The sequence below is a fragment of the Suricata suricatta genome, chromosome 2, assembly GCF_006229205.1.
Source record: "Suricata suricatta isolate VVHF042 chromosome 2, meerkat_22Aug2017_6uvM2_HiC, whole genome shotgun sequence".
NCBI lineage: Eukaryota > Metazoa > Chordata > Mammalia > Carnivora > Herpestidae > Suricata > Suricata suricatta.
The window spans coordinates 92,414,491-92,422,369 of NC_043701.1; positions in this window are offsets into that span (position 1 = coordinate 92,414,491).

The following is a 7,879-nucleotide window of genomic DNA, read 5'->3' on the forward strand; positions in this document are numbered from 1 at the left end:
TAGTTTTCATCATATAGGTCTTTTACATCTTTGGTTAGGTTTACTCCTAGGTATTTGATTGTTTTTCATGCAATCGTGAATGGAATCAGTTTCCTGATTTCTCTTTCAGCTGCTTCATTTTTGGTGTATAGGAATGCAACTGATTTCTCTACATTGATTTTATACCCTGCAATTTTACTGAATTCACTGATCAGTTCTAGAAGGCTTCTGGTGGAGTCTGCCGGGTTTCCATGTAGAGTATCATGTCATCGGCAAAAAGTGAAAGTTTGACTTCTTCTTTGCCAATTCTGATGCCTTTTATTTCCTTTTGTTGTCTGATTGCTGATGCTAGGACTTCCAGCACTATGTTAAACAGCAGTGGTGAGAGTGGACACCCCTGTCGTGTTCCTGATCTCAGGAGGAAAGCTCTCAGTTTCTTCCCATTGAGAATAATATTGGCTGTGGGCTTTTCATAAACTGCTCTTATAATGTTTAGGTAAGTTCCTTCTATTCCGACTTTCTGAAGGGTTTTTATTAAGAAAGGGTGCTGTATTTTGTCAAATGCTTTTTCTGCATCTATTGACAGGATCATATGGTTTTTATCCTTTCTTTTGTTAATGTGATGGATCACATTGATGGATTTGCGAATTTAGAATAGCACCAAAACGCCTGAGGTTACTAGGTTTATATCTAGCAAACAATGCCTATATGTTAAAAATTACAAGATCTGATGAAGAAAATGAAAGAAGACCTAAATAAATGTAGATATATACCAATACCATCATATATTAGAAGGCCCAATACTGTCAGAGTACTCACAGTGACTGATTGTATGACTTTCTAGAAAGCAATAATAATTAAAGAAGTGTGGTATTAATTGTAATAAAGGAGCAAAATACAAAGTCCAGAATTTTACCTACACAAATATGGCCAACCAATTTTTTGCCAAAGGTATGAAAGGATTTCAAATGAGAAATGTTTGTCTTTTCAACAGATAATGCTGAAAAAATTGGATATCAACATATAAAAAATAGTCATCCTTGACTATTATATTGTTCTTCACACAAAAATTAATTTAAAATGGACTACAGAACTCAGTGGGAATCTGTAAGCAAAAAAATACCTAGAAGAAAACAGGAAAAATAGTTGTGACTTGGGTTAGGCAGTCATTTGTCAGATACAAAACCAAAAGCCAAACCATTAAAAAAACAAATTGATAAAATGAAATTTATCAAATATAAACTTTTGCTCTTTAAAATAACAGTGTTAAGAAAATGAAAATACAACTTGATAAAAATATTTTGAAAGAAATGTTAGGTAAAGAATCTGCATCTATAATATATAAAGAGCTCTCAAAATTCAATAATAATAAAACAGCAATTTTAAAAACTAGGCAAAACATTGAACAAAGAAGATAAATAAATAGGGCAAAGAAGTACACTAGTCATTAGGAAGGTGCAAATTCAAACTACATGGTAACACTATACATCCATTGACTGACTAAAAAACAAAAGCAAAAAATCCCACAAAACTGTCAATACCAACACTAGCAAGAATGAGAAGCAATGAAACCCTCAAGCATTGTTGGTACAAATGCAAAAATGATACCATCACTTAGGTAGATGCGTTTGCAGTTTCTTATGAGTTAAATATGCATTTACCACCCAATTCAACAATCTTTTTAGTTTTATTACTCAGGAAAAATAAAAACTCATGTTCCCACAAAAAGAAAGTCTATGTAAATATTTATCATAGCTTTATTCATAACACCTGAAACAAAGAAAATACCACAAATGTTGTGCACCTGGCAAATTCACCAACCATGTTAAATCCATATAATGGAATAACACTCAAAAAGAAAAAGGAACAAATTACTAATACACACAAGAATGAATTTCTACTACCTTATATTTCAGTGATAGACACTAGATTCAAAAGGCCCCATACTATATGATTCCATTTGGTTGTCATTCTGGAAAAGGTAAAAAAAAATAGGGACCAGAATCGATCAGTGGTTACCAGGTGCTGAGGGTAGGAATAAGGTGTTGAGTGTAAGCATGAGTGAATTTTGGGAGCTAGGAGAACTGTTCTAGATGTTAGAGGAGAGGAGTCAAGATGGTGGAGCAGCATAGACACCCTGAGCTTGTCTCATCCATAAAATGGAGCTAGATCAGCAACAAACCATTTTGAACAACTAGGAAAATTATCTGAGGATTATCACAATAATTGTATTACTTGAGCCACAAAACTCAGCAGGTACACAGCACCAAGAAGTGAACTGTAGGAGTGAAAAGCTGTGGAAGATACGGAGCTGTTTTTATGGAGAAAGGACAAAGAAAGAGAAAGGAGGAGAGTGTAGTGCATCAGGATTGCACAAGAAAAGCACTCTTGCCCAAGTTGCTGGAGAGAGAGAAAGGGTGAAAACACTTACAGAGGATAGAACAAGAAATCCATTCCCTCAAACCATTGATGGGAAGAAAGTAGAGGGTTTCAATACCACCAGGAGTCTATAAAGGGTTGAGCACAAGGTCTGACGTTTCAGAGCTCAGTGCTGGGTGGTGCTCTGGTGAGGAAGTAGGGTGAATCCCCAGGGCAGGCAGCATGTTCCGACGGGTCTGTGTACCACACCGGGAGAAGCAGAGCCTCTTCTTGGAGTGTATTTGGTAGAGGCCACACATCCTCCCCACAGGTAAAGGTCCCAGAGGACCCCAAGAGCAGCTACATTTGATGGTATTGGGACACAGATGCCAGAGTGTAGTAAAATGTGGCAATGGCTGTATAATGTGATTTGCCATAATCTCTGAACCTCTGCCACTGTACAATCATATGAACATTTTCTGGGGCAATCCAGAACCCAGTCATTGCTCACCATTGCTCAGCAAGACCCTCTCCAAGAGAGCCAGTGGGGGCCCATGCCACAGGGGACTCTGAAGTGTTGGGTGTTGAAACACAACCCCATCTGGGATAAAATTCTGGAGGGAGGTGCCACCTGGTAGGCAGAGAGCTTGGACATGGACAGGGTAGAGGCAGGGAGTGGACGGAAGCCTGAGAGAAAGGAGGGGTTTTTGATCATGGGTTGGTGAGAACTCGAAAATCCTGTGACAAAGACTAGGTAGCTGGGTGAAGCCTTTTCCACCTCTCTTGGTATATCTACCCCAGTAAGCTAAGCAGTGCCACCTAGTGGAGGGCGGAGCCATTACACTAAGCTCCACCCAACTGCACCCTCCAAGCACATCCCCTCAAAGACCAGCACAAGTCCCTCCACCTGCTTAGTGAATAGACACACTCTAGAGTGCTTCATAGTTTCAGTTCTAGGGAATCTGAATGTAACTTCATTCGGGTTTCATTCTGTTTACTGGTTTACTTACTCATTTTCTTTGCTTTTGTTTTTGGTTAAATTATTTTCTTTTTTCTTTCTCTTTCTTGGATACAGAAACAGAAAACATTATTTTTATTTTTTGTTAGTTTTTATTTTTTGAAAATTTTTATTCTACTCATTTTCTTTATTTTGTTTTATTCTACTTTATTTCATAATTTTTTTAATTTTTAAATTTTTTCTTTCCTTTTTCTTTTTCTTTCCCTTTTTTATCTATTCTATCAGCTTCTTTTAACATGCAGACCAAAACATACCTAGGATCTAGCTTCCTTTATCTGATTTTTTTTAATTTTTAATTTTATTAATTTTTTGCTTCCTCCAAAATGACAAAATGAAGGAAGTCACCTCAAAAGAAAGAACAGGAAGAAATGACAGACAGGGGCTTAATCAACACAGATATAAGCGATATGTATGAACTAGAATTTAGAACCACAATAATAAGAATTGTAGGTGGGACTGAAAAAAAAGCATAGAGTCCCTTTCTGTGGAGATAAAAGATTAAGATCTAGTCAGAATGAAATTGAGAATGATATAACCAAGATGAAATCTCTAATGGATGCCACAGTGGCAGGGAGGGATGAAGCAGAACAGCAAATCAGCAATATAGAAAATAAAATTGTGGAGAAAAATGAAGCAGAAAAAAAGAGGGAAACAAAGGCAAAGGATCAAAATAGAAGAACTTGTTAAAAAGGAATAACATCAAAGGGCATCTGGGGGGCTAAGTCGGTTAAGCATCCAACTTCAGTTCAGGTCATGATCTCACAGCTCAAGAGTCTGAGTCACACCTCAGACTTTGGACTGACAGCTCAGAGACTGGAGTCTGCTTCGGATTCTCCCTCTCTCTCTCTGCCCTTCCCCCACTTGCACTCTCTCTCTCTCTCTCTCTACTCTCTCTCTCTCTCTCTCTCTCTCAAAAATAAACATTAAACAAATAAAAAAAGTTTTTAAAAAGGAATAACATATGAATAATAGGAGTCCAAGGAGATGAAGAGAGAGAAAAGGGGTAGGAGGTTTATGTGAGTGAAGGATAGCAGAAAACTTTCCCAATCTGGAGGACAAATACATCAAAATCCAAAAAGCACAGAAAACTCCCATTAGATTTAAAAAAAAAAAAACCGACCATCACCACCACGGCATATCATAGTCAATTTCACAAAATACTCACATAAGGAAAGGACTGTGAAAGCAGCAAGGGAAAAGTGTTTTTAACAGATAAGGGAAGACAGATCAGGTTCAAAGCAGACCTATCCACAGAAACTTGGCAGGCCAGAAAGGAGTAACAGGATATAGTCAACATGCTAAATTAGAAAAATATGCAGCCAAGAATTCTATATTCAACAAGCCTCTCATTCAAAATAGAAAGGGAGATAAAGAGTTTCTCAGACAAACAAAAGGCTTTGTGGCCACTAAACCAGTCTTGCAAGATATTTTAAGGGGGAACCTTTGAGTGGAGAAAAGACAAAACAAAACAAAAAAGACCAAAAGGAGCAAAGACTAGAAAGGACCAGAAAACATCACCAGAAACACCAACTCTACAGGCAACACAACGGTACTAAATTCATATCTTTCAGTACTCACTCTAAATATCAATGGACTAAATGCTCTAATCAAAAGACATAAAGTATCAGAATGGATAAGAAAATAAGACCCATCTATATGCTGTTTACAAGAGACTCATTTTAGAGCTAAAGACACCTGAAGATTGAAAGTGAGGGGATGGATAACCATCTATCATATCTACGTGGTTGTCAAGAGAAAGCTGGAGTAGCCGTACTTATATCAGACTAACTAGATTCTAAAATAAAGACTGTAACAAAGGATGAAGAAGGGCATTGTATCATAATTAAGGGGCCTATCCACCAAGAAGACCTAACAATTATAAACATTTATATCCCCAACATGGAGACACTCAAATATAAGAATTGGGTAATCACAAACATAGAAAAACTCATTGATAATAATGCCAAATAGTAGAAGACTTCAACACCCTACTTACAGCAACTGACAGAACACGTAAGCAGAAAATCAATAAAGAAACAATGGCTTTGCACAACACACTTGAATGGATGGACTTAACCAGATACATTCAGAACATTTCATCCCAAAGCAGCAGAATATATGTTCTTCTCAAGTGCACAAGGAACATTCTCCAGAATAGATCACATATTAGGTCACAAATAAGCCCTCAACCAGTACCAAAAGAGTGGGATCATACCTTGCATATTTTCAGACCACAACGCTGTGAAACTCAAAATCAACCACAAGAAAAAATTTGGAAAAACCATGAATACTTGGACACTAAAGAACATCCTACTAAAAAAAGAATGGGGTTAAGCAAGAAATTAAAGTGTTAATTAAAAAGTATATAGAAGCCAATGAAAAGGAAAACACAACAGCTCAAAACCTCTGGGATGCAGCAAAGGGAATCATAAGAGGGAAGTGTATAGCAATCCAGGCCTTCCTAAAGAAGGAAGAGAGGTCTCAGATACACAAGTTAATCTTCCACCTAAAAGAGCCAGAGAAAGAAAAGGAAATAAAGCCCAAAACCAGCAGAGAGGAAAGATTAGAGTAGAAGAAATCAAAGATGTTGAAATTTAAAAAAAGAAACATTAGAACAGACCAATGAAACCAGGAGATGGTTTTTTGAAAGAATTAACAGAATTGATAAACCTCTAGCCAGAATGATCAGAAAGAAAAAAGAAAAGACCCAAATAAATTAAATCATGAATGAAAGAAGAGAGATCACAACTAAGACCACAGAAATACAAACAATAATAAGTGAATATTATGAGCAATTATGTGCCAAAAATTTGGCCAATCTAGAATAAATGGCCAAATTCCTAGAAACATATAAACTACCAAAACTGAAACAAGGAGAAATAGAAAACTTGAGTGAATCCATAACTAGGAAAGAAATTGAATCAGTAATTAAAAATCATCCAAAAACCAAGCATCCAGGACCAGATGGCTTTCCAGGGGAATTCTACCAAACATTTAAAGAAGAGTTAACACCTTTTCTTTTGAAGCTGTTTGAAAAATAGAAGTGGAAGGAAAACGTTCAAATTCATTCCATGAAGCCAGCATTAACTTTATTCCAAAATAAGAAAAACATGCCACTAAAAAAGGAGAACTACAGACCAACTTCTCCGATGAACATAAATGCAAAAATTCTCAACAGCAAATCATATCCACCAATACATTAAAAGAATTATTTGCCACAATCAAGTAGGGTTTATTCCTGAGATGCAGGGCTGGTTCAATATCCTCAAATCAATCAACGTGATACATCACATTAATGAAAGGATTAGAACCACACAATCCTCTCAATAAATGCTGAAAAAAGCAGTTGACAAAATACAGCATTGTTTCTCGATAAAAAAAAAAACCTCTCAAGAAAGTAGAAATAGAAGGATCATACCTCAATATCATAAAGGCCATATACAAAAGATCCATAGCTAATATCATCCTTAATAGAAAAAGATTGAGAACTTTCCCCTAATGTCAGGAACACAAGGATGTCCACTCTCACCACTGCTATTCAACATAGTGTTGGAAGTCCTAGCCTCAGCAATAAGACAACAAAAAGAGATAAAAGGCATTCAAATTAGCAAGTCAAACTTTAATTCTTTATAGAAGACATGATACTCTATGTGGAAAACCCAAAAGAGTCCACCCCAAAACTTCTAGACCTCACACATGAATTCAACAAAGTCGCAGGATATAAAATCAATGTATGGAAAATGGTTACATTTCTATACATCAATAATGAAGCAGCAGAAAGAGAAATAAAGGAATTAATCCCATTTTCAATTGCACCAAGACCCATATAATAACCTAGGAATAAACCTAACCAAAGAGGTAAAAATATGTATACATTGTAAACTCTAAAATGCATATTAAAGCAATTGAAGACACACACAAAAATGAGGAAATATTTCATGCTCATGGATTGGAAGAACAAACATTGTCAAAATGTCGATACTACCCAAAGCAATCTACAAATTCAATACAATCTCTATCAAAATGACACCAGCAGTCTTCAAAGAGCTAGAACAATCCTAAAATTTGTATGGAACAAGAAAAGACCCAGAATGTGACAGTCAAGTAGAATGTGTCTGCTTTTCAAAACAAATTAAGAAGTATCATGTCACATAAAGATAAATAAAAGTTGAAAAAATAAAAAAATATTTGACAAGTGATTTCTACCTCTTCCAAGAACCTGCCTGTCTAGCCCCCTCTGGTTTTCCATTTCCATAAACTAGGTGGCCTTGGTAGAAAGGAGAAAGTAGGGAAAAACCTCCTAGACCTCCACTGCAGCAATCTCCTACTTGACACATCCTCAAAGGCAAGGGAAATGAAAGCAAAACTGAACCCTTGGGACTTCATCAAGATAAAAAGCTTCTGCAAGGCAAAGGAAACAATCAAGAAGACTAATAGGCAATCAACAGAATGGGAAAAGATAGTTGCAAATGACATATCAGATAAAGGGCTAATATCGAAAATGTACAAGGAACTCACCAAACT